The sequence below is a fragment of the Colobus angolensis genome, unplaced genomic scaffold, assembly GCF_000951035.1.
Source record: "Colobus angolensis palliatus isolate OR3802 unplaced genomic scaffold, Cang.pa_1.0 Scaffold365, whole genome shotgun sequence".
In the NCBI taxonomy this organism is placed as follows: Eukaryota; Metazoa; Chordata; class Mammalia; order Primates; family Cercopithecidae; genus Colobus; species Colobus angolensis.
The window spans coordinates 153,333-162,229 of NW_012116988.1; the positions used below are offsets into that span (position 1 = coordinate 153,333).

General features: G+C 38.1%; 1 pseudogene; it reads left to right on the top strand.

Moving 5' to 3' along the window:
* Window positions 1-8,897, top strand: part of LOC105519967 — a 53,759-nt pseudogene that overhangs the window by 5,905 nt on the left and 38,957 nt on the right.

Consider the following 8,897-nt stretch of genomic DNA (forward strand, 5'->3'; position numbering starts at 1 on the left):
CAGGATGGTCTCGATCTCCTGACCTCGTGATCCGCCCGTCTCGGCCTCCCAAAGTGCTGGGATTACAGGCTTGAGCCACCGCGCCCAGCCAGAATCTGTTACATTTTTTAGAGCTGGTGCTCACAATTTTCTGAAACACGAAAGCAGATAAAATTGGAAAAATAAAGTATGTATTTTAGCATCTTAATTTTTAAATTTTCTGTTAAACCAATACTTGCAGAGACATTTTATTTAGCAACCTGTTTTCTATTCCTGCAGATCCAGTAGTTGCTCCACAAGTCACAAACAAGTAAATATGAACACAATAAAAATTTCTTTAAACTACATTAAATTCTTCCTTTCTGTATCCCTCTCATCTGTCAATATTTAGTATTCTATACATTTTTTAAAAAACCAAGGACAGAGAAACAGAAGATTAAATAAAAATGCTGAGCCCTTAATCTAAATTCTGGGAATTATTAAACACCCTTGCTAACTCCCAGTTTGTTATGAGAATTAAATCACATAATGCATTATTCCACGCATAGTGCTCTGTAACATACTCTTGAGCACAGGCGTTGCTACTTTCTGTTGCCTCTGTAAACTTTACAGAACCAGCAAAGAATATAATACTTAAAGACGGAGATTAGTTGTCTTCATTTGTGCCAGAAGTATTTGTGTTGTGACAAGAGTGCTGAGTGTAAGGGACTCTGTGCTGTGCCTGCTTCTCTAACTAATTGTAATGATGAGCCTAGAAGAAGCAACATCAGCATTGACAGGGGACTTATTTAAAACACACATTCATGAACCCTTTGAAAACCTGCAGAATCGAATTACATAGGGAAGGTCCAAAGTTACCAAGTGATTTGTAAGCTTATTAAATATTACAAGACAACTGGGTGTGGTGGCTCATACCTGTATCCCAGCATTTTGGGAAACTGAGGTGAGTGGATCACCTGAAATCGAGCTCAAGAGCAGCCTGTCGAACATGGTAAAACCCCGTCTCTACTAAAAGTATAAAAATTAGCCGGGCATGGTGGCAGGTGCCTGTAATCTTAGCTACTTGGGAGGCTGAGGCTGGAGAATCTCTTGAATCCAGGAGGTGGAGGTTGCAACGAACAGAGATTGTGCCATTGCATTCCAGCCTGGGTGACAAGAGCAAAAAACACCGTCTAAAAAAAAAATTGCAAGGCAATGCTTAGCTAAATGGTTATCAGTTGAACTTCTATTAGGTTGGTGCAAAAGTTAATTGACATTTTTGCCATTCTAAGTAATGTGGATTACTTAGGTGTAGACACTCAGATTTCATGGCTAATTATTAGAAATCCCTTTACTTGTGCCCTCTTCACAGGTTCTGTTTATTGTTTTGTGTGGACACGTTTATGTTGTTTTGATTAAGTGCCTCATGTGACTCTAAGGTAAGGCCAGAATCAACTATGAGGGGTTCAAGATACATTCATGAGAATTATGTTTTACTTTTCCAGTAAAGGATGGTCACAGGGCCTGTTCTGTTTGGGTTTGGTAAAGACAGGGCAGTGTGGCCCATACTACCATTATTGTAGCAGAAATTGCTGGTGTCTGTGGCAGGGAGGGTACCTAAGGACAGGAAAGGAGAAACTTCTATTTTTCTCTTCATCATTTCTGAATCTTTTCTGAAGATTCACCCAGAAATGGGTGGACTTTTTCTGATGATTTTGGTCCTTTTGCCTGTGGGTGTGGTCGTAGCATTTAAACAGGTGGAATGTTCTCAAGATGCAGGTGTAATTGGTCCAGAAAATCTCATCTGAAAATAAATCCCAGAGAAGGAGGAGATAGAAGAAAAAGTGGCATTTTTTTTCAGCTAAACTTGTCTCAGATCAAGAGCTGTGTCCACTCTGCCTCCTGGAGTGCTATGCATTTAGGACTTGCAAACCTTGACTTCTGTAGTTGTGTTTTTTTCTCCCTAATGAGTTTGTTTTAACTACTTTTTAAAATTCTTATGATAATCAAGGGTCTCTGAAAATATTTCTTTCCTATGTACCAGAGTCTTCTCTAAATTTTTTACATTGTGTCTTTTTATATACTTTGCAAAATTCTCACCATTTCTTTATGATCTGCAGTATTAAAAGTGTTCTTTTTGTGGCTATTGAACATGGAAAAGTGTGGATACTCAAGATTACTATTGGGGAAAAGCTGGAATCCTTAGTAAAGGTGGAGAACATGTAATGTTGAAGTTCCATTTGTGTTTGCTATTAGCCCTATGCAGAATAGAATTTAGAAAATGCTTATTTAAACAGGATGGCATTTATTACCCAGAAAGTTCTGAAAAAATATTATCAGGAGATACCTGTTCTCGAGGGTGCTAAAGAAAGATTACTTAAAATCACTATTAAACATTACAGAACATAAAAGATACAGGTATCTTGAATAGAAGATTCCTGTATTTTGAGATATCCTGTATCAAGATAGAAGATACTTATACATTGAAATTTGCATAAAACTGTTGTTTCCACACAGTTGAATTTAGACTATAATTTACTAATTGGAAACAACATTTCAGCAGTGATGCTATGTCCTTCTGAGTGTTTTATCACATCATGAAAATTTGTCCTAGTGCAGTTGATGCTAATGATTCACTCAGTTAAAGAGCTCTCTGGCAGATTTTTTCACTATAGAGTTATTTTTTTCTTCATTATTAAGTATCTTTATGAAGCTGATTTGTATAAATTTTCAAATATAATCTGGCAGCTGCTCTTCTTCTTTAAGATTTCTTTCCATATATTTGTGTTTGGAAAATGAAGACTGTCATCTCTCTGTTATAGGCCATGAAAACCGGGGTGAAAAAACAGGTTATTTCACTTATTGGATGTTTGATAAAATATTTTTCTTTGGGGCAGAATCATTGGCATTTCTTGTGAGCTTATTAAAAATTCAGCAACTCAGACTTCATTCCAGATCTTCTGCAAAAAAAAAAAAAGCATAACAGATTTCCAGTTTATTGTACACATTAAAATTTGAAATGTATTTTCTAACTCAACGTATCTTTCATCTCAACAGAACTCATTATATATAATGTGAATATAGCACTCCAGAATGTACATGCTTGTGTTCATGCCCTTAATTTTATATTTTATTATCCAGAAAAGTATCATATATAAATTGATGTTGTGGATCTTATTCTAGTCTTTTCTCAAAGTTAGAGAATACATCAAAGAATATTTCTGTCTTTAAAATTACTTCATTTGGGTAATTTCATTCACTTTTATAAGTCAGAACCAGTACTCTTTAGTCATTCATTTCAACTTAAGTCAAATTAAAAATTTTGCCCATGGCCACGTGGTAAATATGTGTGTGTGTACTTTTCAGGGACCATTGACATTTATGAATGTGGCCATAGAATTCTCTCTGGAGGACTGGAATGCCTGGACACTGCACAGCAGAATTTATATAGGAATGTGATGTTAGAGAACTACAGAAACCTGGTCTTCCTGGGTGAGAATAACTTCAATATACAATTCCTAATATACCCTAAAGATTTCATTTTTTTTTTTTAGAATGTTTTTTGGTAATTGATCTTTGTATAAATGAGTATCAGATCTCTATTTCTAAGAAAATCTTGGAGGCCAACCATAGTGTCTCATGCCTGTAATCCTAGCACTTTGGGAAGGCAGGTGGATCACCTGAGGTCAGGAGTTCAAGACCAGCCTGGCCAACATGGTGAAACCCCGTCTCTACTAAAAAAAAATACAAAAATTAGCCAGGTGTGGTGGCGCACACCTGTAGTCCCAGCTACTTGGGAGGCTGAAGCAGGAGAATCACTTGAACCCAGGAGGCAGAGGTTGCAGTCAGCTGAGACTGCACCATTGCACTTCAGCCTGGGTGGCAGAGTGAGACTCCATCTGCATCTCAAAAAAAAAAAAAAAAAAAAAGGAGAAAGAAAATCTTGGGGATTTGTCAGCGTAGAAAAAAATTCAAGATGTTTCATCTTGATCTGGACTTTTTACATTCCTGAGCTGATCTGTATCCTTCACTCTAAATTAGTGGTAATTCCAGAAATTTAGTAGCATAAAATATTGTTTTCTATATCTTAAAATCTAATTGTCATCTTCAGTTTTTGATTCAGCAATGCTAAGTAGTAAAATTAAGAACCTACAAATTTAAAAAAGTCTAAATATTTAGAAATTTCTGTTTTAAATTAGTATTTTGTAATTAATTTACTATTCTATTAATTACATTCTCTTTACTGAGCATATTATTTGAAGAATATGAGCAGCATTCATGTTATTTATTTTTAATAAAACAGGTATTGCTGTCTCTAAGCCAGACCTGATCACCTGTCTGGAGCAAGGCAAAGAGCCCTGGAATATGGAGAGACATGAGATGGTGCCCAAACCCCCAAGTAGATGATAGTGAATGTAACAGATGACACAGATGAGAGGTCCAAATGTCAAGGAGAAAGTCAGTTTTTGAAATACGATTTGGGGCCGGGTGTGGTGGCTCACGCCTGTAATCCCAGCACTTGGAGAGGCCAAGGCGGGCGGATTACCTAAGGTCGGGTGTTTGAGACCAGCCTAACCAATGTGGAGAAACCCCGTCTTTATTAAAAATACAAAATTAGCTGGGTGTGGTGGCACATGCCTGTAGTCCCAGCTATTCGGGAGGCTGAGGCAGGAGAATCGCTTGAACCCGGGAGGCAGAGGTTGTGGTGAGCTGAGATCGTGCCATTGGACTCCAGCCTGGGCAACAAGAATGAAACTCCATCTCAAATAAATAAATAAATATATAAACGAATAAGAATAAGAAATACAATTTAGGAGTTGTGCTCCAAGGAAAATAGTTTCAGGGATGCCGAAGTTTATTTTTTATTTTAGTTTTTCTCTTACATAGGGGTATCTTTTTTCTTATCCTTCTAACTTTTCTAAGGAATATACTTTCCCTTCAGTTATCTTTCTAGTTTTCAATGAGAGCCAAAGTCCCCTTTTTGGCATATACAAGACTACAAAATCTGCTTTTTTAATGTTTTGGTGGACACATAAATATCTGTGAAATTTTAAGAAACTCTATGTTAACCTATTTTTTAAAGTTTTCTTTCTACCTCATGTCTGAAATATGTGAGAATAGTGGTCTCTGTTTCATCTTTTTGTTCATTTTTTTCTGCACGTTCCATCCTGTTTTCATTACTACAGTCTTGAAATATAGTTTGCAATTTTAAAGTATGTTGTCCTCCTGCTTTGTTCTTTTTCCTCAAGATCGCTTTCATTATTCAGAGCTTATTGAAGTTTCAAGTAAATTTTATGATTGTATTTTTCATTACTGTGAAAACAAATACCACTGGAATTTTGATAGGGAGTTTATTAAATCTGTAGATCACTTTGGATAATATGTCACTTTAACAGTATTTATTCTTTCAATCCATACACACAAAATATTTTAAACTTTGTGTCTTTTCTAATTTCCTCCATTGATATATCATTTATTGTAAAGGTGTTTTAGATCATTGGTTAAATTTGTTCTAAGAAATTTATTATTTTAATGCTATTGTCCATGAGATTGTTTTCCTCCTCTATTTTATCAAAGAGTTTAAGTTTATGGAAGTTTAAATTTATGGAATTATAAGTTTATCTTATAAAATGTATGTTAATTTTATATTTTGCTAATTTACTGAGTATATTAATTAGTTTAGACATGTTTAAATGTACTGTGTATGTTTTTTATATATGAGATTATATGATCTACAAACTAACTTTTTACCTATTTGTCTTCCATTTTAATGGCTTTAAAAAATTGTTTTGACTAATTATTCTGCTGAATACATCCAGTGCTATTTTAAAATAGAAGCATTGACACTGGACACAATATAATTTTGCACTGGTGCCTGTGAATTTCAAGAAACAAGCACCTCTTCAAGTTTTTATCAACTGGTTTCAGGAGGTAAAGATCTTTTGTTGGGCTCCCAGGATAATGGGATGCCCTTTGGGTTTGTAATGAAGAGGGATTGTAGGTTACTCACAAGGCTGCTATGTCTGCACAAGGGTTTACTTTAGTTGGCCTGTTACAAGGGGATTGTGTAGCTGTAGTTTGAATTTTATTTTGGGACATGCTGAATATCCTTCAGGACTTTGATCTGTAGGGCAGTCACTAGGCAGGTTTCTGTAGTCATGTCTGCATATGGTAAGCATTACATTAGGATGTGATTGAGTATGGCTTTCACTGAGCATCAAAGAGGATTTTGCCAGGTCACTGTGTAGGTTTCTATGTAGGCAGAACTGGCCTTGAACTCTCATGGAACTGCTTCAGGGACCACAGTAAAGGCTAAGGTCTTGCAAACCTGCCTGCATGACTATAAATGGGTATCTTCCTCCAGCCCTGTGGAAGGGCAGGACCTCTCCCAGACTGTGACTGGGAGGAGTATGAGATTGTTACAGGGTAAGTTTAATATTCTCAGTGGGACCAAGTTGGGTGGGCTATTTTTCAGTCTGCCAAGAACAGAGGTCCTATAGTTTGCCACCTGAATGAATGCCTGCCTTTTGAAAAGGATGCGCCTCAGTCTTGGGCATTATCAGTTTCATAACTCCCTCCCTGGATCTCAAAGCTCTCTCTCTCTCTCTCTCTCTCTCTCTGTCTCTCTTTTTTCTTTTGAGACGGAGTCTCACTCTGTTGCTCAGGCTGGAGTGCAGTGGCACCATCTCAGCTCGCTGCAACCTCCGCCTCCCAGGTTCAGGTGATCTTACTCCCTCAGCTCCCAAGTAGCTGGTACTACACGCACTTGCCACCACACCCGGCTAATTTTTGTATTTTTACTAGAGACGAGGTTTCACGATGTTGGCCAGGCTGGTGACCTCAGGTGATTTGCCCACCTCAGCCTCCCAAATGCTGGGATTACAGGCGTGAGCCATCCCACCCGGCTACGCCCGGATTTTTGTATTTATAGTAGAGATAGGGATTAGCCATGTTGGCCAGGCTGGTCTCGAACTCCTGAACTCAGATGATCCATCCACCTCAGCCTTCGAAAGTGCTGAGATTACAGGCATGTGCCACTGCACCCGGCTTTTTTTTTTTTTTTTTTTTTTGAGATAGAGTCTCATCTCTGTCACCCACACTGGAGTGCAGTGGCCTGATATTGGCTTACTGCAACCTCTGTCTCCCGGCCAGGTTCAATCAATTCTACTGTCTCAGTGTCCTGAGTAGCTGGGATTACCGGCATGCGCCTTCACACCTGGCTAATTTTTGTGTTTATAGTAGAGACGGGGTTTCATGATGTTGGCCAGGCTGTCTTGAACTGACCTCAGGTGATCCACCCACCTCAGCCTCCCAAAATGTTGAGATTACAGGCATGAGCCATCGTGCCCAGCCATGCCCGGGTAATTTTTTTTATCTTAGTAGAGATGGGGTTTCGCCATGTTGGCCAGACTGGTCTTGAACTCCTGAACTCAGATTATCCACTCGCCTCAGACTCTCAAAGTGGTGAGATTACAGACATGAACCACTAAGGCCGGGCTTTTTTCTTTCTTTCTTTCTTTTTTTTTTTTTTTAAGAGGGAGTCTCATCTCTGTCACCCAGGATGGAGTGCAGTGGCCTGATCTCAGCTCACTGCAACCTCTGCCACCCAGCCTGGTTCACTCAATTCTGCTATCTCAGCCTCCCAAGTAGCTGGGATTATAGGCATGCACCACCATGCCTGGCTAATTTTTGTATTTTTAGTTGAGAGAGTGTTTCAGCATGTTGGCCAGGTTGGTCTTGAACTCCTGACCTCAGGTGACCCACCTGCCTCAGCCTCCTAAAGTGTTGAAATTACAGGCATGAACCACCGCGCCCGGCCTTTAAAGCTCCCTTAAAGGCACTTATTTTGGAGATGAAGACTTGCTGCATACCCCAAGCTAGTCTGAAGAAATTCTCCAACCTCAGTGTACCATGTAGTTGTCATTACAGCTGTGACATGATGCTTGGCTCTCTCAAAGACATTTTTGTTAGGGATGGCTGACAAATTTTCTTGCTCTCAGGGTATAAGAAAATATGTCACTTTTTATTTTTCCATCAAACTAATGTCACCCTATTCATTTTTCTTTCTATTTGGTATTTCAAATTTGTCCATAATTTTGGATTCACACCTTTAGGACAATATGTCACAATTTAAGTATTATGCCTGAAGCAAATTAGATACTTAGTAGGCACTCCATATTTACTAAAATAGTTACTTATACATTTGTTTGCTGCAGGCAAAGAGGAATTACAGGATTTGCACTCACTTTCTTCAGCCTATATCTAAATAAAAACATAATTTATTTTCAAATATTTGTTTTATATATATCAGAGGCTTTAATTATATTCTGCAAAAATATATATATTTTTTCAATTTAGCAATATAAGGCTATTATTTTCTTCTAAATTTGATTTCTTTTTTTGAGATGAAGTCTTACTCTCTTGTCCAGGCTGGAGTGCAGTGGTGTGATCTCGGCTCACCGTAACGTCCAACTCCTGGGTTCAAGTGATTCTCCTGCCTCAGTCTCCCAAGTAGCTGGGATTACAGACATGTACCACCAGGCCTGGCTAGTTTTTTGTATTTTTAGTAGAGATGGAGCTTCATCATGTTGGCCAGGCTTGTATTGAATTCCTAACCTCAAGTGATCCACCCGCCTCGGCCTCCCAAAGTGCTGAGATTACAGACATGAGCCACCATGTCTGGCCACAATATTTTTAAGGCTGAATAAAATTCCATTGTATGTATATGTTATCTTTTTTATGTTTATGAATCAAAAGACATCTGGGTTACTTCAGCGTTTTGCCTTTTGTGAATGCTGGTACAATAAATATAGATGTTTACGTATCTCTTCTAGGTCCTGTGTTGCAAACTTTGGATATAGATTCATAAATGGGATTGCTGTATTTAATTATAATTCCACTTTTAATTCTGTGTGAAACATAACATTTTCAAATAATGG